The sequence below is a fragment of the Anomaloglossus baeobatrachus genome, chromosome 8, assembly GCF_048569485.1.
Source record: "Anomaloglossus baeobatrachus isolate aAnoBae1 chromosome 8, aAnoBae1.hap1, whole genome shotgun sequence".
NCBI lineage: Eukaryota > Metazoa > Chordata > Amphibia > Anura > Aromobatidae > Anomaloglossus > Anomaloglossus baeobatrachus.
In genome coordinates, this window is record NC_134360.1 from 257,704,452 (window position 1) to 257,729,444 (window position 24,993).

Here is a 24,993-nt window from a genome sequence, read left to right on the forward strand (position 1 = left end):
CTGTCACTAGTCTCTACAACAGAGAGACGACTGTGAGAAGTGCAGATTCAGATATTTGTAATTTTATGCCATGGACAAATTAATTGGAAATTCTGCATCTTTAATGTGGCTTTGCTAATGAACTGATGGAGATGCAAAGAATGAAATATGCAGCAATTTCAATGCAATGACACATCAAGTGCTCATCTAAATACTTATCAAAATCTAAATTAGTCCATGGCATAAAGCTTTGGTATGTGTAAATGCATCATTACTGTATTTTTTTTTACTCTGCACACTTTTTGTGACTTATTATAATTGAGCATTTTATTTGCATCATACAAAAAACACAGGAGAAAGTAACTCTTGTATCGTGATGGGACCAGAATTAGCAGTAAAGGAGAGAGGACTATTAGTGTTATCATCGTGGTGATATTTATGTTCATTGTGGCTGTGTCTTATTTGCATGTAAGTGGCAAAGTTTGATAACTTTGGCAGATCTTTAGATCACTTCTGTGTAGAGCTGATTTTTCACTTTTTACACTTACCAGAGTATATATATATATATATATATATATATATATATATATTTTATCCAGCTTTGCAAAAAGTTGCAATTCAGAAATCTGTTTTACAGTTTTTTTTCATAGCTAACCATCTCCAGATAACGACCACGTTAAAGTGGCAGGAACAGTGTAAGGCCCCTTTCACATGTCAGGGAAAAACACACACTTTTTTCAGGGACGTGCGTATGGCTCTCAGTGTGGTATGATTTTGGCACACTTGTTCTCTGTTTTCTATCCGTGATAGCACACAGAGAACAGGAACTTTATATTCACCTGTCCTGACCGTGGTTCTGATGTCTCCCGCTGCTGTTACTTCCTGGTCCTCGGTGCAGTGAATATTCATGAGCATAATGAGCGGGCCTGTAAGCCAGTGACAGCAGCGCCGAAGACCGCAACGCTGGAGACAGATAACTATAGAAATCATTTTATTTCACAAACACGTGTTTTCGCCATTTTGTGTCACACGGATCACATCAGTGTTGTCCATGTGACATCAGTGCTGCTGGAGAAAAACGGACTTGTCTCCGTGCGGAGCACCAGACACGCGCGTGATCCATACGGACGCACAGTACTTGTGAAAACACTGATGTGTGCCCATTGATTTTAATGGATCTGCATATGTCCGTGATTCTGGTATGTATAAAAACGGCGTCATACGTATCGGAATCACTGACATGTGCAGGGGGCCTAAAACAGCAAAAATTGGCCGAATTATGGCAAATAGAGCATGTGCTTATGCGTATGACACTATGACGTGCAAAAACTTGTACAAAAGGCTTGATACATTCACCTTTTCAGTTCTACAGATTCGCCAGATTTATCACACATCATGAAACTCTTTGATAAATCTGGAGCATAATAAGGCAATGCAGCCTCACACAAAACTATCCCGCAATGATCCCTCCTCCCAGAGTCAACCCGCTTTTTTTTAAAGTGGCAAAAGTCGTGTAAAATAGTAAAAAGCCACAATTGTTTCCAAAAAAAGTTTTTAACTAAATTTGCAATTTTTAAACAGCAGAAAACTGGTAAAAAGCTTTGATAAATTCCCACTACATATACGGTATGTATTTAATGTAAAAAATGAATGAAAATAAAAAAATGAATTATGAAATCAGGAAACCCATTTCCAAAATTTTGCATTTTGACATATTTCGGATGCACAGAGACAATATTTGGCACATTTTCATGAGGTTTGAGCATCATTCAGTCGTCCATCTCTCACATAAGCGTTCTAGCCGTGCTTTTCATGGATAGGACATATACCCATCGTAACCTATGGGATTGTTTACATGTCACTTGATGGAGACATTGCTGTTTTTGATGCAAATCATGGATCAAAACTCTCCAATGTAAGGCAATAGGTCTGTGAAAAGTACGGCCAGCAGCACACTGATGTTGTTGGTTTGTGATCCAATTGAAGTCGATTTTTGGTTGTTTATTTTTTTATTGGAAACAGGCAAACAGATGTCACAGTCATGGTAAAGAAGGACACATGGATCTCCTTATCCCCTCCCCCCAAAAAATGGCTGAAATCCAATACGCCATTGAAAAATGGTCTGATTTTTCTCCTATGGAAAGAATAATTGACATCAGAATGTGTCCCTAGGGCTGTTTCCAGGGCCCTTTGTGCAGCATTATGTTTGCTGTAGCTACAACTATGTCTGAGCTATTGGCTCTTGTACCATTATATATATAAAAAAGCCTGACCCACACGTGCAACAGGTGTGAACAGGTGAAAACACAATATAACTACAAAACACATACAGCTGCACTCAAAAATGCTAACAATGAATAAGGGAACTCTGGCATTGCATTACTGCTATAGGAATATTTTAAAGAAGAGATATTTAGCTTATGTATTGGCCAATGCGTGTGAGCCCGGTAACCAGTGGCAAGGTATATCTCTATATACCGGGACCCTAACTTGAAATGTCACTATCTGGGTTAAAAACCTAAATGTCTGGGCAGAAGGGATCCTGCTATCAAAGAGGGTACCATCAAGGCATAATACACTTTAGAGTAAAGCGGGCTTTACACGCTACGATATTGCTAGCAATTGCTAGCGATATCGAGCCTGTAAGCACCCGCCCCCGTCGTGCATGCGATATCGTGTGATCCCTGCCGCAGCGAATATTATCGCTACGGCAGCGTCACACGCACTTACGTGGTTGGCGTCGTCGCTGTGACTGCCGAACAATCCCTCCCTCAAGGGATTACCGTGACGTCACTAAGCGGCCGACCAATCAAAGCGGAGGGGCAGAGATGAGCGGGACGTAACATCCCGCCCACCTCCTTCCTTCCGCATTGCGGCCGGCGGCACGTAAGGAGATGTTCCTCGCGCCTCCGGTGTCATATACAGCGATGTCTGCTGCCGCAGGAGCGACAAACAACATCGATAATCAACCCTTACTGATTTTTGGTTTTGGGACGACCTCTCCATGGTGAACGATTTTCACCATTTTTGAGGTCGCTTAAAGTCGCTGGTAAGTGTCACACGCTGCGATATCGTTAATGAGGCCGGATGTGCGTCACCCAACAATGTGTCCCCGACGATAAAACATTAACGATATCGTAGCGTGTAAAGCCCCCTTAAGAATGTCTGTAGATTGTGGATACAAATATTGCCTTCCTTGTGCAATACTATGTATGGAGAAGTGCTCTCATACATGTAACCCCTGCTGCTCCATCCCACAAATCTTGGCAGCCGTCACATGATAAGCCTGGCGTGGCCTCGGCACAGCATAGCTAAGATGTAGTGACATAAAGTAAAGCCGGAGTGACAGCTCTGTGCAAATATTTAATGAACCAGTTACAATGACTAACTCTACTAGAGCCATCAGCATCGTAGGTGGTCCACAGACGTTGTGTTCACCGGGTTGACTCAAGATGATTTCCACAATGTTACAAATCTTGTGTGTACATTTATTCTCATGGCACGGGGGCTCAGCTGGTGCCGAGAAAGCAAAAACCGCGAGGTTAAGGACGTTATTTCTTTGTTAATTAAGATTGTTTAAATAGTGTGGCTCGGGCTAACGGGACGCCCGCTCATCCGCCGGTAATGCGTTATGGTGATAAGTTAAGCGTTGACAACCAATGACACCGAGCTCCAAGCTACGTGCAGATTTATTTTTAACTCCCAATTGTTCCTTTTTTTAGCTCACATTCTCATGGAAAGAAGGGTAATAGAGCAGATAGTACATCGCTTTTTATTGGCGTCACCTCAACAAGTATCTGTGCACATGTCTCCGCGAAGAATGGTTAATGAGCGCGTTCATTAATTACACATTCCTCCAGATGGATCGTTTCTAGAAGTGGATAGTATTTGGAATTGACTGAAATATGGATTTTGTATGAACAGGTTTGTAATGATTAATAAAAGAAATAGATAAGAAATTTGGGAAGAATTACACATAAAAAAATCCTTATTGTCATCGGATAGTAGATGAATCGCAGAACATACAAGGTGCTAAAATACAACAGGGCATAGCTAGAGCGACCAATGCACCGCCACATCTCCAGCCGTATTATATTCCATGCAGTGTGTATAAGCTGTGTTATGGTCACCGAGGGGCGGTGAGCGTCCAGGAGTGGACCCACTAGGCCGTATACCAGACTACCCTGGAGGAGCTAACCTGTACCAAACCGGGTACAGAGATTGTCAAGCGTAGCCCCAAGGGATGTACATTCACAACTGGCAGGATGAGTGGTGGTCGGCTCTTATGGACTGGGTTAGTTTCTTAATATCCGGTGCTGGTGTGCTCAGATGTGGCAGCATGGAGGTGGTAACTCAGACTTGGCAGTACGGAGGTGGTGGCTCAGAGGTGGTGGCTCAGATGTGGCAGCATGGAGGTGGTAACTCAGATTTGGCAGTACGGAGGTAGTGGCTCAGACGTGGCAGCATGTGTGGCGCCCTGGACAAGCCAGGACGTCACAGGTACTACAACAACACACCCCACACCCCAGCTAGGCACACCGAAGTCAAACACAAATCCTTGTTGCCTCCCTCCAGGGGCTGATGTCCACACCAGGGGGTGGGCCAGGCGGTTGGCCCCGCCCACCGAGGAGTTCACAGTCCTGGAGGCGGGAAAAGGAAGCAGATCAGATCAGATTAGTTTGAGGAGTGGTGAAGTGAAGTGGCAGTAGAGGAGACTGACCGTGTCCGGGTGCGTGGCCCGGGCACATACAGCAAGGTTGGCAGACGGTGGTGACCGTCTGCAGGAGAGGCTGATTGGAGTGAACCGTAAGGACCGGGGACGGGCGGTGGCCCGCCGGTACCAGATCGGGGAGCGAAGAGAAGCCAGCACCATTCGGCAGGGCCTAAGGACCCCGACCAGGCTAGGAGTCGCCATAAAACCGGTCAAATCCGTTAGCGAAGGGAACCTCCGGGGTTTCCCAGCAGCCAAGACCCGATTGAAGGCAACAGCTCACACCGTGAAGGGAAACACAGTCACCGCCAAGGCTACAGTTCCCAGGGCCAGAGCCTGCGGGCAAAAGGGGCTCCCTCAGCATCCATCCAAGCTGGGGAGCGGGTTACCGGTGGGAAGCCATTGGAACCGTGAACACAACACAGGTGCAGGGAAAGGCAGTCACCATCAACCTACCGGAAGAGCTACCGCAGCCGTCTGTGGGACCCGTCCATCCAGCCGTTTGTTTTACCGGAGACTTTGCATTGATCATTGGCTGAGTGAGTACCACCGTGCCGTGCGGCACAGCGCTGCCCCCGCGACCCTGCACCTCACCAGGCCCCGTAGCCCGCCTGCCATCCCTAACCCTCACCGGGCCCCGGGACAACCAACCCCCCATACCCATGGAAGGGAGAAACAACATCCAAGCTGCTCCCTGTCATCGCTCCCGGGATCCCCGTCCAGAGCAGCGGTGGTGTCACAACCTCACCACAACCGTGGGTGGCGTCACGGACAATATCCCTAAACCAAACTACCCCCTTTCACTCACGGGCGAGGAGCGCCACTCGAATCCCCGGGATCCGGCCCACCGCTCGAGCCACCGAGCAACAGCAGCAGCAGCCGGACCCGAGCAGTGGGTGAGCGCAGCGTCCCATCCTCGCCCGCGACAACTTGGCGTCACGAACAGGATCTTACCGCTCTGCCGTCTGGTAGAGGTGCGCCTTGTGACCGCCGGAGGTGTCCGGCTGAAAAACTTGAGAAGCCGCTATTTTGGGCGCGAAAAGTCCTTGCTCGAGCGTCTTCCCAAGTAGTGGAGGCACGAAAACCGAAACCCCGCCCCTGTAGAGGAGGAGCCGGAAAAAGACTAAGGGGGACGCGGATGGAGAGATGGCGGCGTCCTCGAATTGGAGCGCGGGAGTACCCGCCACCGGGGCGTCTAAGCCCTGGGGGAACCGAGGAGGAGTAGCCTTTGAAAACCGCGGCCCGGGTGAGCTCCCCGCCGGGACTGCTGCGTGGCTGGAACGGGAGCTGGGCCGGTTCTGCTTGAAGGTGAGGGTGCAGAGCCTGCAGCAGCTGCTGGATTGGAAGGCGGAGATGCGCAGAATGGTTGCCGTAGTGGGGGCCCGTGAGCAAGGGGCCGCTGCAGCCGCGCCGCGATCAGTCCACCCAAACTCCCGAACCAGCCCTGATTGTGTGGGAGCCGGGGGCCAGCACCGCAGCTGGAGGCCCAGAGAGAATGCCGCTGATGGAGGAGGGGGTCCGGAGCACGCTGCCCCCGCCATCGTTCCTAACGGCCGTCAGTGGTTCTGGGCTGAACTGCTTATGGAAGGAGAACCCAATGTATCGCCCGGTCCCTGAGTGGGCCGACCCCTTGCGGTGGTAGCCGCCTCAAAGGCAGCGGAGCCCCGCTGCAAGTTGTCCCCGTTGGGACCACCAGTTTAAAAGTTTTTGAATGATAAGAGTGAATCACATGAAGATGTAACCAGATTAAAACTTTGATTGAACCGGCCGTTGTCGGCAACCAGTCCCCGTAGGGACTTCCTGCAACCGTTGCGTAAGGGACTTCTTACGGACAAGCCCGAGAACTTGCAGGGCAACCACAAACTTAGTGGGATGTAAATAAAAATGTGTTGGCTTGAAACCGTTACCGCCTCCGGAGAGGCTGATTTGGGAGGATGGGCCTGGAGGAAAGGGATGGCCCAGGCCCGCCACTACCGTAACCGGTGGCGATCCTCCGGGGGTTCAGGGGTCCCCATGGATGCGGGTCCCCTGTAAGAGACCGTACCCCCTCGGGCAGCCTGGTGATGGACTGGGGCAAGGGGTGCTGCCCACTTCTTAGGGGCAGCATCAGGGGCAGGTTGTTTGGGTGGGAGAAGAGCGGGAGCCGTTACCGTTTGCAACGTTTAAGAACTGTACCTCCCGTTAAGGGAAGTTTTATATAAAAATGCTTGTCTTTACTGTTTTATGTGTTTTACCCCTTTTCTACAGTTAACAAAAATAAAACCGGTGATGGACGGGCAGCCCGCGGACGGTCTGCATTTTACTAAGGGGGAATGTGGCGCCCTGGACAAGCCAGGACGTCACAGGTACTACAACCAAACACCCCACACCCCGGCTAGGCACACCGAAGTTAAACACAAATCCTTGTTGCCTCCCTCCAGGGCTGACGTCCACACCAGGGGGTGGGCCAGGCGGTTGGCCCCGCCAACCGAGGAGTTCACAGTCCTGGAGGCAGGAAAAGGAAGCAGATCAGATCAGATTAGCTTGAGGAGTGGTGAAGTGAAGTGGCAGTAGAGGAGACTGACCGTGTCCGGGTGCGTGGCCCGGGCACATACAGCAAGGTTGTCAGACGGTGGTGACCGTCTGCAGGAGAGGCTGATTGGAGTGAACCGTAAGGACCGGGGATGGGCGGTGGCCCGCCGGTACCGGATCGGGGAGCGAAGAGAAGCCAGCACCATTCGGCAGGGCCTTCGGACCCCGACCAGGCTAGTAGTCGCCGTAAAACCAGTCAAATCTGTTAGCGAAGGGAACCTCCGGGATTTCCCAGCAGCCAAGACCCGATTGAAGGCAACAGCTCACACCGTGAAGGGAAACACAGTCACCGCCAAGGCTACAGTTCCCAGGGCCAGAGCCTGCGGGCAAAAGGGGCTCCCTCAGCATCCATCCAAGCTGGGGAGCGGGTTAACGGTGTGAAGCCATTGGAACCGTGAACACAACACAGGTGCAGGGAAAGGCAGTCACCATCAACCTACCGGGAGAGCTACCGCAGCCGTCTGTGGGACCCGTCCATCCAGCCGTTTGTTTTACCGGAGACTTTGCATTGATCATTGGCTGAGTGAGTACCACCGTGCCGTGCGGCACAGCGCTGCCCCCGCGACCCTGCACCTCATCAGGCCCCGTAGCCCGCCTGCCATCCCTAACCCTCACCGGGCCCCGGGACAACCAACCCCCTCTACCCACGGAGGGGAGAAACAACATCCAAACTGCTCCCTGTCATCGCTCCCGGGATCCCCGTCCAGAGCAGCAGTGGTGTGACAACCTCACCACAACCGTGGGTGGCGTCACGGACAATATCCCTAAACCAAACTACCCCCTTTCACTCACGGGCGAGGAGTGCCGTTCGAGTCCCGGGATCCGGCCCACCGCTCGAGCCACCGACCGAGCAGCAGCAGCAGCCGGACCCGAGCAGTGGGTGAGCGCAGCGTCTCCTCCCCGCCCGCGACACATGGAGGTGGTAACTTGGACGTGGCAGCATGGAGGTGGTGGACGAGACATTGGTTAGACACACGGAATTGGAACTAGGACATGGCAAGCAGAACAAGATACAGTAGCGTAATGGGACCTGAGAACTAGCAACGCACTAATGAATTGGCAACGCTGCTTAGGCCCCTCTGCCTATGGAGAGGCAGCCTTAAATATCTTAGGGTAATAGGTGACATCAGGGACCACTTCCTGGTAATGGGACGCCGACCCTTTAAGAAAGGGGGCGTGGCTACACACACACCCTACGGGAACGCACAGAAGGCCTGCGTATGGCCGGGTAGCCGGAGGAGGCTGCAGCAGATTTAGGGGCAGGAACTGGGCGCATGGAACTGACGGATGGGTGGGGAGAACGTCGCTCCTGCAAGGGCCTGGGACTGTGTGCATGTGGGGGCGCGTGCTGGGACCGTGACTGGACGCTACAAGTTGTAACACGTTTTGTACCCATTCTCACTTTTTGGAAAGGGAAAAGGTAAAAAAATTAAGCTTGTATTTTCCTGACAATTCACAGGTGTTGGGAAAAAATGTTTGGTACTTACCTTCATTGGAAAGTGCCAAAACTTTTTTTTTTCTAAATTTCTCACTTATTTCTAAGAATGTCATATACTGAATTTGAATCATTAAAATATTGCATCTTTTTCCCAAATAGTGTCAGAATATAGCAAAGAAGAGCAAGGTCACCTATGGCCATACAGATTTATATATACCAGAAATTACTATAAAACGATATGCTGGTATAGATTTTGGTTCATGGTGGATGATGACCCAGAGGGGTCAAAATTGGCAACTCTTATACCCCGATGCATGTTTCTCAAGGAGCCTATCTTATCTATTCAATGCAAATGTGTCTGAAAACTGATGTGTCTCAAAGTTTTATATTTTTCTGAAAACATATGAACTACAGTATATATCTATATTTATAGTAGGGCCCCGATAGTATCTATTAATCAGAAATACAATGGTATTTCACCCCAGCAGTGTGACCAGCGATGCACAACTTGCAATCCGGGAGCCAAAAGTTATCCTCTACGCCATTCTGTGCGACCCACAACCATTTGTGGCACCCACATATTAAGGGCTCCTTTCTTTTCAATGTTCCATGAATTTCTTTTCATGTTGTACATGAATGTGGCTTTCTTTATTGTTGTTTCTAAAAGATGTAAAATTCTTTTGTCAGTATCTATAACTCATTACATTTGGTCTGGCGCCTGCTCTCTTCTTTCGTTGCCGTCCTCCTTTCTTGCTTCGTTTGGATGACGTGTCCTGCATCATCCACACAGAGTCCTCCATTGCACTCTCTGCCCTTCTGGGGGCAGAGCAAGGAAATTGTAATGCGCAGGTGCGGGAAAAGGTCAAAGATCGCCTGCACATGCGCACTACAATACTTTGCTCGCAGCAGTAAGAGAGAAGTGTGCGTGCGCAGGAGCACAATGGAGGACACTATGTGGATGACGGAGGACGCATCATCCAAACGAAGCAGGAAAGGAGGACAGCAATCAAAAGAAGATAGGAGGCGCCGGATCCAAACCAGCGTCAACCATCAAACCAGACCGCACCGCAAGTGAGTATAATAAAATCTGTTTTTTATGTTATACACAGTGGCTCTAGCACTTATATACAATATTCTATGATGCTGTATATAAGAGCTCACTGGTGGTGGTGGCAGCTTATAGGGGCCAGATCTGGTGACAGTTTTATACCCTATAATGATAGAAAAGGCAGGGTTTTGAGGGACTGTGGCAGGATCTGGACACATCTATTTGACCACAAAAATACATATTTTACAGCTCACTCTAGAATGCTAACAATGAATATGGGAACTCTGGTATTGTATTACTGCTATAGGAATATTTGAAAAAAAAAAAAAAAAAAGAAAAGAGAGATACTTCGCTTTTATATTGGCCAATGCATGTGAGCCCAGTTACCAGCGACAAGGTGATCTCTTATATATATATATATATATATATATATAGTGGGACACTAACTTGAAATGCCTCTATTCGGGTTAAAAATTACATGTGTTAAATATCTTTTTTTCAAATATTCTTATAGCAGTAATGCAATACCAGAGTTCCCGTATTCATTGTTAGCATTCTAGAGTGCAGCTGTAGGTATTTTTGTAGTTATAATGTGTTTTCAGCTAGCGCCTGTTCATACCTCAGTCTTTTTGATATATTTACATCCATTTGACCAGACAGCACAATTTGCATGCAGGTCATGAATAATATGTAGGGGCACCTAGGAGAGTATAAAGGGGTTGTAGGAACTCAGTATACATGCTTTGAATGGTGATGGGCATCGTTTATAAGGTATAAAACTGTTGACAGGTTCCCTTTAACTACAAAGCAAAAAGCTGCTACCTTGTCTGCATTTGTTTGGAGCACCAAATAGGGGAGAGGAGGAATCCTATCCTCCAAAAAGAGTGGATTGGGAAGTAGACGCCGTCTTCCCTGATCAGATACTTTCTATGTATACTGTCTACATGTCTGAAAGGAGAATATCTCGTTACAATATGACAATTTGACCCTCTGACCCCCCCAAATTTACACCCCTGTCTAAACTATACTGGTCATATATCAAAGTAGCTTAAATATAAAATGATGTTTCTGTTAGTGTTACTAATTACTAGAAAAAAAATAAAGTTTTACTCTGTGCCCCAATGGCAAATCTGTCCCAATGCAGGCGTCCCAGGGTGATCGCTATTCTCCACTGTAATACACCTTTCCTTGCAGATTGCACATGACTTATTCTTCCATACGATGCTGCTATACATTAAAGTGGCTTACAGGGGGTACCAGCGAGAGACTGTCTATTGATCCCTTGTGGACCCACAGTTCTCGTATTTATGGTTGATGTTGCGCATTTTACACCTAACCACTGACCAGTATAACTAAGGCACTTGAAGACTTGAAGACAAACTCCCCGAAAAAATGTATTCCTATAAGCCTATAATCCATTAGCAGTATGTATGTAATGTAGTATGGATGTTTTTAAATATCCACTGATCTTCACCTTCTCCCGTTCCCAGCATCGATCTGATCCTCTTCTGAACCACGTAACCTCTATTTACAGTGTCTTCTTTGTGGACTGGTATTTTCTGTCCTATATAAGCCCTTAGGACTCACATTGAGGCTCTCATAGACTTATATTGAGAAAGCAACTTCTGGTTCACACAGAAAATGTTAGTCTGAATTGCGGTCATGTTTAAATGGATTCTGTCAGCAGGTTTTTGCTGCCTCATCTGACAGCAGCATGATGTAGGATGGAGACTTTGAATCCAATGATCTATCACTTAGATTCCTGGCTGCAGCCGTTCAGACACAATCTGCATTTTTAGCTTTTGTCATGTAGCTGATCCCAGGGAGCTGTCCCCGTCCACACCAGGCTCACTGTAGAGATTCTACATTGACAGTGAGGAGTCAATCACAGGAGGGGGATTTAATGAGCGGACCCGGAAGCAGTGTGACGCTGTGCGGAAAGTCGGTAAGTATAATTGTCCTGCTTTAATTCCCATTTTTCTTCCTTTTTCCTTTTTATTTATTTTTATCCTGGCAGGCAAACACAAACAGTAACATGGAATTCCCTGAGAAGTCTGTGTCCGGGGTCCGTGCACAGACAATAGGTGTTTGGGCAATCTGTTGCTTAGCATTTTAAGTTACTGCACGTTGTAATTTTGCCAATATTCATCTGTGAATTGATTTTTTTCATCCAAGTCAATTGTATTACATTGTGATTCTCCCTCAATGCCATTAACTCCCTATTGCTGCAAAATAAACTCTGTAGGAGTCATCAGTGAGTCACCTCTGTTGCGTCGTTGCGTTCCTGGCATCTGTGCACACGTGGTTTTCTGTATGAAGCAGAAGTTGCTTTTATAATGTAAGTCGAGATTCTCAGTGTGAGTCTCATAGGCTTCTGTGATGCCCTGGCCTATCAGGTCGTCACAGGGTATTGTGCAATCTGCCCTTCTGCACAGTATCCACTCCTCCTTGGTTACGGGTCCCTGGCCTTCGGTGTTGCTAAGAGCAGAGCCAGTCAAAACCCTAGAACACTCTGCACCACACCCACTAGACACACCAATGGGGGGCCTGAAGTGAATAGGGCCGCCCACTTAGGGGGTTGGTAGGGGAGAGTCAGAGGTGTTTGGAGCAGTGAAGAGAGTTGAGTGGTGACTCTCCAGAGGAGAGGTCACAAGAAGCTCCAGCTGTGGAGATCCCGATCACGACCCTCATTCCAGTCACGACAGCAGTCATCCAGACACCGGCCAGAACAGACCCGGCCATCTTACCGGGCCCGTTCTCAGAGGCGGAGCACCCGGACCCTGGAAGCCTGGCTGCGGAGCAGTCGGTTTTTCAGTTTCCAGCCAAGGAAGCAGAGCCAAGAAATCCACTGGTTCCGCTACCGCACGGCATCCCGACGGCTGTTGGGGCTGCAACAGTCCAGATAAAGCCAGAGCCAGATAGGGAGCTGAGGCCGGATGCTGACGCCCCCTACTGGGAACGGCACCAGCGACCACTGATACCAGCGAGGATCCCTCCAGGTCAACAACGACGAGAGATGCTTGCCTGAGCTAAGAGGGAGAAGGAGCACTTCAGGAAGGCTACTTTCCATGTCCGAGGGCCATGGCACAGAGGGTACGTCAGGCCGTTTAACCCCGAGAAAGGGTGGGGTTTCCTCTTGGAAGCAGATCTCTCAGAAGAGGTGTTTGTCGCTCGGAGAGATATTGAGCAACATCTCCCGAGTGGCCATCCAGGCCGCAACCTGGAGGCAGGAGAGGTGGTCAGTTACACTCGGCATTGGAGCGAGCGGGGCTGGTACGCCCTAGATGTGAAGTGGCTCGCTATAGTTGATGAGCGAATAGTATCAGCCGCCGTTGTCGACTACCAGCCTCCCAGTGAGCAGCACTAGTTTAGAAAAATGTTACAATGCCAGTTGTTTTACGATGCCATAGAACTGTTACGTATCGGTGTTTTCGTTTATTTTTTTCACAGTTTGTTGTTTTTCATATAGAGATATCAGCAGATGAAAGTTTGAGTAAATAATTGAAAATGAACGAAGAAGTTACCTGATTAACAACCAAATTCATTTTCAGTGTGTACAACCGGTACATGGACTCCGTTACATTTTATAAGTATATATAAGTAAATATGGACCATGGTCACATGACTGGCGTGACCGGCATGAACTTGTGTATTGTAAATAGTTGCAGCTCCTGTGCCAACCAGAGTCGTCTAGAGACAACACCAGGGACCTTAACCTGGTCATGGACCCGCGGATAGGTTTCCAGGGGGTCAGGTTGTTTGGATGGCAGGTTATTGGGTCCGGGACATTGGGACTGGACTGTCGCAGGAAGGGGCTGCAACGGAGCAGGTTGAGCCTCCGTTACCAGTAAAACCGGTAGTGTCCCACCGTTGGACGATGAACTCTTACCAGTTAGTAACGTTTAAGAAAAGTGCCTCCCCTGCATGGGATGAACCTGTTAATAAATGTTTTACTAATGTTTACCTTTCCTTTTCTAAGGTTAAAACAAAATAAACCTCTGGTGTCCTGTAGCTCGGGGACGAGCTACGTTTAACCAAGGGGGAATGTGATGCTCTGGACTATCAGGTCGTCACAGGATATTGTGCAATCTGCCCTTCTGCACAGTATCCGCATCCTCCTTGGTTACGGATCCCTGGCCTTCGGTGTTGCTAAGAGCAGAGCCAGTCAAAACCCTAGAACACTCTGCACCACACCCAGCAGACACACCAATGGGGGGCCTGAAGGGAATAGGGCCGCCCACTTGGGGAGTTGGTAGGGGAGAGTCAGAGGTGTTAGCAGCAGTGAAGAGAGTTGAGTGGTGACTTTCAAGAGGAGAGGTCACAAGGAGTGTGGAGTGCTGGAGGAGAAGGAGAGAGGAGGTCAGGAGCAGGGCTCCCTGTAGAATACTAGGTGGCAGACGTTGGTCTGGGCCTGTTAGGAGCTGGAACCCCGGTCGCAGGGGATCGTGTCAAGGGGCACGGCTCTGCTGAGGAGGGCAGCCGGCGGCCTTGAGCCATCTCCGGGCAGGGGCCAGGGCACGACGGGGTACGTGGACCTTAGGCCGGGAAGTAGCTTCACGCATACTGGTAATTTACCCAATGAGGGTGAAGTCTTCAAGATTCATCCTCCACCCGCTCCAAAATCGGGGTACTAGCGCAACGAGAGGGATAGGACTTTCCCAATACATAGTCCAGAAAATCCCAAGTGTGAACCCTGAGAGCAAGCTCACTCCGTTAGCCATATGGGTCAGTGGAACCCGACTAGTTCTACACTACAGGGTCCAAACAGTGAAGAAAGTGCCACGGAAAAGGTCACAGGCTAACAAGCAACACCAAGGGGCACGGATCCACGCGTGCTCCCTCCCTGCTGCAGCGTTGCTCATAATTCTGGTTTAAAAGTTGTCGGTGTCAGTATTCTTAGACTGAGTGAGTATGCAGAAAGCCTTTTCCTCCCCAACGGCACCCCTTCACTACTATCACCGGGCCCCGGGGCAAAACCCCCTACCCACCGAGGGGTTAAACACCTTGCTGCCATACCACCGCCACCGGGCGCTCCCAACAGCAGCGGTGGTACTCCATCTTACCACACACCGTGGGTGGCGTCACAAACTTCTAACCCCCCCTGTACATATCCCCCCTTTTAATTTCAAGTGTCCGCACGACCCCCCCGGGTCCAGAGAGCCCTCGAGCCACTGCGGTTCCGGATCCGAGCGGCTCAGCTGCTGACACGGGGGTGGTACACCTCAATATCAATATCCACTATCGGTCCATACAGGAGATGCAGTGATTGCTGGATATTGGTCACATGTTAACATAGACCCCATGACAAAAGTTCAGGATGATTTTTGTCTAAATCTGTGAAGATTCCAAGTGAGAAAGATTCCAAAGTAAGAACAATCCGGCAGCTTAAGAGTTTAATGAACAGATATGAACACGATGTTATGTTTTTCCTTCCATTTACAGCAGTCAATTAATTTTTAAACATGTCCTGCTAATTTCTGACAGCTCCATTTGTTACACCACATAATCAGGTTCTTGATAGAATGATTGATTTTAAGACTTTATATAAACTAAGGTATCAGGGTTGTCAGGATTGCCGGGAGATTACTATCAGGGCTGGGCTAAACATACGCTTTTTGTTTTTTTTATTGCAGTCACCACTAGGGGGAGCTATTTATACATTGAACTTAAAGGGGTTGTTCCCTAACATTTCACTGATGATTTATCTGGTGTCATCAATTTAGATTTATAGATGTGTCCGTCCTTCTGGTTTCTTGAATTTGATTGTTTTCCAAATCATAGACAGGCTGCAATTGACATCACAGCCACTAGGTGGCAACACATGGATAAACGCAGCATAACTATCCCATGACAGAGTACTACAGAATCACAGTAATCAATATCGATCAATATGATGCAGACCTCCAGGAAAAGACACCGGGGCAGTGTTTCCCAACTCAGTTTCCAGTCCTCAGGAGCTACCATCATATTTTCAGGATTTCCGTAGAATTGCACATATGGCAATTTAATCACCTGCACAGCTGATCATTCCACCACCTGTGCAATGCTAAGGAAATCCTGAAAATATGCGGTGCCGATGGCTCCTGAGGACTGGAGTTGTGAAAAACTGCCCTAGTTAAACTTTACTGCTTCTTCTAGCAACTGGAATGTCTTTTTCATCAATTGCAGTACTATGCATAGGAAGCAATCAAGTTGACAAAGCACTCAGTATGAAGAATATGTTAGTTGCTGTCTATGCACAGCACAACAGATGATGACAAAGTCATCTCTACTTATATAATTCTGAATATGTAGCAATAGAGATACTGTAAGGTTGTATTTATACCGCCCGATTTTTGGGAAACCGCGTTCCCGATAATTGTGTATTGTAAACAGGCTGCCACTCACCCAATGAACAAAAAACCCAAAACGCCTTTGCATTAGGTGACATGATTTATAAGCTTGCAATGACATAACCAGAGTCCCTGGTGCAAAATTTGGAACTGGCCCTTCCCCCCTGCATGTTGGTCAGATGTATTTACCCTTGTAATGTTCTAAATGCTATAAAGACATGTGTCCTCTCTCCCTTCATTATGTAGTAATGTCCTCCATCCTGGGCCCTTTCCAGGTATATATGTCCCACGTCCTGAGCCCCTTCCAGGATATATGAACCCATCCTGGACCCCTTCCTGGTATATATGTCCCTTATCCTGGACCCCTTCCTTGGTATATAAGTCTCTCAAGCTGGGCCCCTTCTTGGTATATATCTCCTCCATCCTTGGCCCCTTCTTGGTATATATGTCCCCCATCCTGGACCGCTTCCAGGTATATATGTCCCCCATCCTAGGCCCCTTCCAGGTATATTTGTCCCCATCCTAGGCCCCTTCCAGGTATATACAGTTAGGTCCAGAAATATTTTGACAGTGACACAAGTTTTGTTATTTTAGCTGTTTACAAAAACATGTTCAGAAATACAATTATATATATAATATGGGCTGAAAGTGCACACTCCCAGCTGCAATATGAGAGTTTTCACATCCAAATCGGAGAAAGGGTTTAGGAATCATAGCTCTGTAATGCATAGCCTCCTCTTTTTAAAGGGACCAAAAGTAATTGGACAAGGGACTCTAAGGGCTGCAATTAACTCTGAAGGCGTCTCCCTCGTTAACCTGTAATCAATGAAGTAGTTAAAAGGTCTGGGGTTGATTACAGGTGTGTGGTTTTGCATTTGGAAGCTGTTGCTGTGACCAGACAACATGCGGTCTAAGGAACTCTCAATTGAGGTGAAGCAGAACATCCTGAGGCTGAAATAAAAGAAAAAATCCATCAGAGAGATAGCAGACATGCTTGGAGTAGCAAAATCAACAGTCGGGTACATTCTGAGAAAAAAGGAATTGACTGGTGAGCTTGGGAACTCAAAAAGGCCTGGGCGTCCATGGATGACAACAGTGGTGGATGATCGCCGCATACTTTCTTTGGTGAAGAAGAACCCGTTCACAACATCAACTGAAGTCCAGAACACTCTCAGTGAAGTAGGTGTATCTGTCTCTAAGTCACCAGTAAAGAGAAGACTCCATGAAAGTAAATACAAAGGGTTCACATCTAGATGCAAACCATTCATCAATTCCAAAAATAGACAGGCCAGAGTTACATTTGCTGAAAAACACCTCATGAAGCCAGCTCAGTTCTGGAAAAGTATTCTATGGACAGATGAGACAAAGATCAACCTGTACCAGAATGATGGGAAGAAAAAAAGTGTGGAGAAGAGAGGGAACGGCACATGATCCAAGGCACACCACATCCTCTGTAAAACATGGTGGAGGCAACGTGATGGCATGGGCATGCATGGCTTTCAATGGCACTGGGTCACTTGTGTTTATTGATGACATAAAAGCAGACAAGAGTAGCCGGATGAATTCTGAAGTGTACCGGGATATACTTTCAGCCCAGATTCAGCCAAATGCCGCAAAGTTGATCGGACGGAGCTTCATATACAGATGGACAATGACCCCAAGCATACAGCCAAAGCTACCCAGGAGTTCATGAGTGCAAAAAAGTGGAACATTCTGCAATGGCCAAGTCAATCACCAGATCTTAACCCAATTGAGCATGCATTTCACTTGCTCAAATCCAGACTTAAGACGGAAAGACCCACAAACAAGCAAGACCTGAAGGCTGCGGCTGTAAAGGCCTGGCAAAGCATTAAGAAGGAGGAAACCCAGCGTTTGGTGATGTCCATGGGTTCCAGACATAAGGCAGTGATTGCCTCCAAAGGATTCGCAACAAAATATTGAAAATAAAAATATTTTGTTTGGGTTTGGTTTATTTGTCCAATTACTTTTGACCTCCTAAAATGTGGAGTGTTTGTAAAGAAATGTGACAATTCCTACAATTTCTATCAGATATTTTTGTTCAAACCTTCAAATTAAACGTTACAATCTGCACTTGAATTCTGTTGTAGAGGTTTCATTTCAAATCCAATGTGGTGGCATGCAGAGCCCAACTCGCGAAAATTGTGTCACTGTCCAAATATTTCTGGACCTAACTGTATGTCCTTCATCCTAGGCCCCTTCCTGGTATATACAGTATGTCCCTCATCCTGGGCCTCTTCCAGGTATATATGTCCCTCATCCTGGGCCCCATCCTGGTATATATTCCCCATTCTGGATCCCTTCCAGTATAAATGTCCCCCATCCAAGCCCCTTCCAGGTATATATGTACCCCATCCTGGACCCCTTCCAGGTATATATGCCCCCCATCCTGGACCCCTTCCAGGTATATATGTCCCCCATCCAGGTATATACGTGTCCCATCCTGAGTTCCTTCCTCATATACATGTACCCTGTTTTTCAGTTGTCCTCTAATGCATAAAGAAAAACAAAAACATTGTTTTCACCATGATGATGATGTCAGCTGCCATCTTATCTGGCAGAGTGTACTGTGATGCAAGGACCCAATGAGACTCTGTGCCGCAATACAGATCCACTGAATGAGCTTAAAAATCTTTTTCCTGGGCAGCACGTGATCCTGTGTAAACCAGACCTATGCTGCTTACAAGTTGTAGTTTATTTAGTACAATACATCTGTTTGGGGGAAAAGGAGAAACTTGCTATTTTGTTTGAATATGTATTTTAGCCTTCTGTGACCTTTTTGATGAATGCATTACAGTTTGCAAGATTTCTAGGAACAAAGAAAACCAAACACAACTAGTAAATAACATACCCTTGAGATTTACGCTGCAGCGTTTCCGGATCGCACTCAGTAAATCCACATGTATAAATTCCTGGAACTGGCGAAGGTCTGACACATTGATAACAGGGGAGAATATGTAACCACTGACAAAGAAAATTAAGTGCGTGGCAGGAGAAAGGCAAGGAAATTAATTATGCTCCAAAAAGGACTTTCTAACAAAAAAATATCAGGCTAGTATAAACAGACTGTCTCCAAATCTCTCATATTCCAGATTATACGTTCATTTGATGCAGAAGCTCCACTATAACAAGCTGTCAGCCACATGGTGCTGCGTGTGGTCCTCACCTTGGCAATTAACGGACCATCTTTACCCTTTGATCCAATAGCCAAACTTATTCATTTTCTCTCCTACTTACCATTAAGCTGCACAAGGCCCATCTCCCACAAAAACCACAGACTCTGGCTGGGGTAAAAAAAAGCAACCGCTGCGGCCACTTGTATAAGTGAAGCATTTACCAATCCGACCATTTATGGTCACAGAGTGTTAAAGAACATACCCTGACGAGCAAAACAGTAACAATGTTTTGAACTTTTGCCTTTCAGGCTCCATATCTCACCATCCACTACATCTTTGAGCGTGAGATAACCTTCATTTTATAGACCATCATCTTGGCTATCTCATACATAAATTTGACTTGCAGCTATTTAACATATGATAAGTTATGTAGATTCTTGCCATATCACTGCATTGTTACTGTTTTGTTCCTGGAGTATGAAAAATCTTTTTCTTCCTGTAGACTACAAATTACAACCTGTTCTCACATTCCTTAATAGCTCATTGTGTTATTCCATTGATATCCAAGTCAAAGGTCACTGGTTCGAATCGAGGAGCAGCCATGAAGAAGATTTCTCAAGAAAACAAAATCCACATCATCCAACTCATCAATAGCGGTCTCTCAGCCAAGAAAATTGCCAAATTGCAGCATGTGTGTGCTGTTAGAGGAAGAATAAGAAATGAAGTCTGTCTGTCCACTCAAAAGCCAAGAGGTGACGCCGAGGCAAAATATTGGAGTCAAGAAGTCGGCTCATCACAAGGTCTATCAGTTCTGGTGCGACAAATACGGCAGTGGAAGCGATTCGTATGTTTCATAATAGTGAGATCAAACACGTACATGTAAGCAACGTGCAACACACGTTACTCAAGTCTGGAATGGTGGCCAAAAAAAGGTGAAGATGCCTCGACTTCAATATAGTCATAAGAAGCGTCAGCTCGAGTTTGCAAAAAAAGTATGAAAAGTGGACAATAGAAGATTGGAAACGGGTGATTTGGAGAAATGAGACAAAAATGAATAGACGGCTCTGATGGGTGCGAATGAGTGTGGAAGAAACAAAGGGAATAGGGGCGAATGGATCGAGAAATTGAAGGAACTTTCAAATTCAGTGGAGGAAGCCTGATGACATTGGGGTGTTTCACAGCCTAAGGCATTGGATACTTGACCAGGATCGATGGTGGTTACAATGCTAAGCTGTATGTGAATGTACTACAAGATGAGATACTTCATACACATAAGTACTATGGGTATGAAAAGGACGACATTGTGTTCCAGCAGGACAACAATCCGAAACATAAGATGAGATTGGTGAAGACATGGTTCAATGACAATGAAGAAGAGGTGCTGGATTGGCAGCCATAGTCCCCAGACCTCAACCAAATCGAACACTTGTGGAAAAAGTTGAATAAAAAGCTGTATACATCCCCAAGAGAGCCAAACAGTGTGTAGAAGAAACCTGGGATCAGATTTCAGTCAAGACGTGCTTGAATCTGATTGAGAACATGCCTAGAAGGATTCAAGTAAAATATATCTTTGTACCGTGTTAGCCAGTAGAGATAAAAAAATTGTTTAAAAGAACAGAGAGTCCTCAGTGGTTGATACCTTTTAATGGCTAACTGAAAAGATGGTAATAAGACCTGAGTAGTCTCGAAAGCTTGCAATTATTACCATCTTTTCAGTTAGCCATTAAAAGGTATCAACCACTGAGGACTCTCTGTTCTTTTAAACAATTTTTTTAGAAGGATTCAGGCAGTGTTGAAAGCCAAAGTAGGATTTCCAAAAAGTAACAAACTACGAACCATTCTGATCCACAACAATGAAAAGAAGCTACATAGACTGCACCTCAATTCAGGACTTAACACAGACTGGTTTAAAACAAAGCCAAAACCTGACAACTTGGACAACCACTCCATTCAAGACACAAAAGCATCTAACTGTGTCATCAATCTCTCGGATTATAAACCCAACAAAGTGGACATTGCTGTGCTTTCTAGGGGACTCTCATTTCTAGGGGACTCTCATTTTTTCCTACTAAAGCTCTAGATAAAACTGAACTCTGCAGCGACATGGAAGATTACTACCGGAGACTACATCTGAGGGAATATTTTAACACCGCAGATGATTCAGAATCCACCCACACTGAAGGGAAATGGATCTTGACAACCAAGAAAAGATCAGATTGGACACCTCCAGCTGGACACAACCCTCATTTGGATAAATATATAGACACTTTCAGACATTTGGTAAAATCCACTATCCTAGACACACACAGGAAGCAACCATCCAACATCAGTGCCCAGGAGAGAAGGGCCATCAAATCTTTGAAAACCAACAAACAAATCATCATTAAACCTGCAGACAAGGGGGGTGCAATAGTCGTGATGAACAAATCAGACTACATGAAGGAAGCACACAGACAACTGATGGTCATACACTACTATAAACAATTGGAGTCTGACCCTACACAGGGGAGGGAAGGAGTGCACCACAATAGCATCTACATATATAGTCAAGGGTGCTGGAATGCAATGGAATTAATAGTAGCCACAAGGAGAAAAAGACATTGCACATATCCGCACAACCTAAATAAATTGTCAAAACCTTTATTAGTACACTTATATACAGTAAAACACCATTAAAACCGTGAACCATAAAACCAACGACCTGGCACCCACAATTGTTACAATGCAGACCGTTAAATAACCGTACAATCTATTAATACATTGCCAAAATCAGATAGGCCCGCGTCCCCCAATTGAGCATGGTATGCAAGTTCCAGCAAAAAAGAAGGTCACATGAATAGCGGTTTGAAACAGTTATATATGGTGACAATTTTGTGCAACATAGAATGCTACACCTGAACGCAAGGAAATCACATACACAATATATGATGCCATATATGAAGTGTTACCCCAAGAGTACTTAAAAGGGGTCTATGGCTGTAAGGCTAATATAAAACCTAAGCCAGTGGCAACAAAAATAATTACATGCAATAATACAGCAATAATACAGCATAGGCAGCACAATCCCACACCCAAATAGCAGCAATGATACACCAATTGGTTATATCGCCCCCAAGGGAGGGGGAGGAGGGGAGGCTGTACCTATAAAGCTAATAGATCGGGAGGAGCAGACCGTGGCAAGGCACGTGGGTGCACGAGGATTCCCACGCGTATCGCCGCCGCTGCGGCTTCGTCAGGGAAAGAAAGTGTAAGTGTACTGAATTTGAGGAGTATTTAAGGTAAAATAAGGTCAGTCACCTGTGTCATGACGCTGGCGCAGGCGCGGTCCGGACCGTGTGTGTCATCAGTGGCGCATGCGCAGAAGAACATGGACGGCGAGTCAACTGGGTCATGAATGCACAAAATGCTGTGCCTGTAAGCGCATGCGTGGAGGCTCAACGTACTAATAAGGCACACTGTCGCGCCGTTGTCCAGCACAGCTGGTACCCCCATCACACTCACATGAAATAACATTGTGCTCAGAATACATACATAGAATACAAGTCTGTACTGCTGGCACGATCTATATAGTGCCACACGATGAAGAGATCAGTACCACTATCCCATATGTATGTAATAAGTACTGTACTGTTATGCAGCAAGGCTGATGCCCACACTGTTAATGCAAATGATCAAAATTACTATTATCATCCAGTGAGGGTGCTATTGGTATCATCAAATAGCCATAGTGAGTTGGTAGAACGGGGTGGGGAGGAGGGGAGGAGGGAAGGGGGGAAGGGGGGGGGGAGAGGAAGGGAGGGGGGAGGGGAAGGAAGAGAAAACCTCTAGCTGAAAACCATATACTTTACGCGGGATCGACCTGTAAACACCAATTTCAATGGATGGTCCCACATTATCCTGGTGTATATTTATAAATATATGTTCGACCCACTGTGAAACATGACCAATAATGATCAGAGTTATACTGGAGGCCAACAAAATATATGGAACTAAATGCCTTTTATCTTATATCTCAGAGGCATAGGAAAACAACTCCCAATCGGAAGACTCTGTGACATATATGTGTACGCAAATATGCATGCGATATCCAAGGGTCAAGGCATACCGCATGCACAATAGAAAATTGCTCCCACAAGGGTCCAATTCACAAGAACCCCTGAGGGGGATGTCCCACATTAAACCATAAAGTGTGCACGGGGAGGGGGGACGGGGGAGGGAGAGAAGGAAGAAGGGGGGGGGGGGGGGGAAGGAAGGAGAGGGGTAGGGAAGGAAGGAGGAATGTTGCATGACCAAGGCTCTTCAATAGAAGTGCATGGGGTCCTTACTTATCATGTTACAAGGCCATTTAAAGGGGTCCAAGGAAAAAAGGAGATCAAAGGACAACCCAGCTTGAATTTATGTCACAACCAGGTCACAAGGCCCTAAAGGGTAACCACCGTAGCAAAAGTCTCCAAAAAGATCAATATAGTCCAGAAAGAAGTCTCCAATGCTGCAATCATGTTATCCCATGTCAGCGTCTTGTTTACTCCCTAAGGAGTGTGCTCCATGGGGTAAGAGTCATAGTTGTCTGTTCCTAGTCATGGACCACGGCAAAGGTATCCGGAGTGGCAACCGAATGCCAAAATTGTAGAGTAGACCAACAACAGTAACCATCCAGATGATATCAGGGCCAAGCAGTCCAGTGGTGGCAAAAGGTCGTAAATTCCTCAAGGATATCCATGTGCCGATTAGGAATCCAAAGAGACCAAGGAAACAGAGGAACTCCAGTAATTTAGATGACAATCTGTGATGGAACCGGAACCACCGAGGTACCCAACGAGGAACTCTATGACAGGCATATAGAAAAGGTCACTGTTACAAACATATACATGCCCATCTAGACATCTGCAGCCGCATGGTGTCTGTACCAATAGATCCTCCCACCCTGATGATAAGAAAGCGATCTAGAGCAGCTCCAAAATCAATAGAAAGCCATACCTGCGTGTAGTAAATTAACCCAGGAATCCTGTGAACAGCAACTCTTCATTTAGGCCTGATGGAGAAACAGAATGCAAATTGAAAATCCACTTAGATTCCTGTTGTAACAGCCATCTATGACATGTGCCACCTCTGCCATTTCCAAAGTACTTTTGCAACCCAAAAATACGTGTGCCCGACGTGCTACTCCGGTGGTATGTCATAAAGTGGGAAGCAACTGGGGTGATGGTTTTACCCTTCCTTATATCCGATGGTGCGAGATTGATCGTCGAGAAATGTTTTTGAATCCTCTTACGAAGCTCCTGTGTTGTCTGTCCCACATATACTAAATTGCACGGGCAAATCAAGCAGTAGATTACATTCCGCGTTTTGCAATTTATATATCCAGTGAGGGCATAATCCTTGTTATCATATGGGTTGTTAAAAACATTGGACGTAGGCAACATGTGGCTACAGATATTACATTCGCCGCATGGAAAAGATCCTTTTAGGACCACACCACGATTGAGCCTAGTCATAGGTCTCACCAAATGGCTCCTTGTGATGAGATCCCTCAAGTTCGGGGCCCGTCGGGCTGTAATCTGAGGGCGCTGATGTACCATATCTGATGTCTGTGTATCTAAAGTTAACACAGACCAACGATTTTGTAGTATGCTCCTAATTTCCCCCCACTGATCATTAAAGGTGGTAATAAACCTCACCTTTCCATCAGTGCGCTTTGGGGTGGTCTTGATCAGGGAAGCTTGTGTCTCAGATGAAGCCCGTTGGTATGCCTTGGACAGCACTCTCCTGGGATATCCACG

The 24,993-nt window shown here is 46.6% G+C and overlaps 1 protein-coding gene across 4 annotated transcripts in view; it reads left to right on the forward strand.

Annotated features, from left to right (window-relative positions):
• The window catches only part of CACNA1E (calcium voltage-gated channel subunit alpha1 E), a 964,825-nt gene that overhangs the window by 84,581 nt on the left and 855,251 nt on the right, over nucleotides 1–24,993 (forward strand). The gene's annotated exons all lie outside the window — the stretch shown is intronic.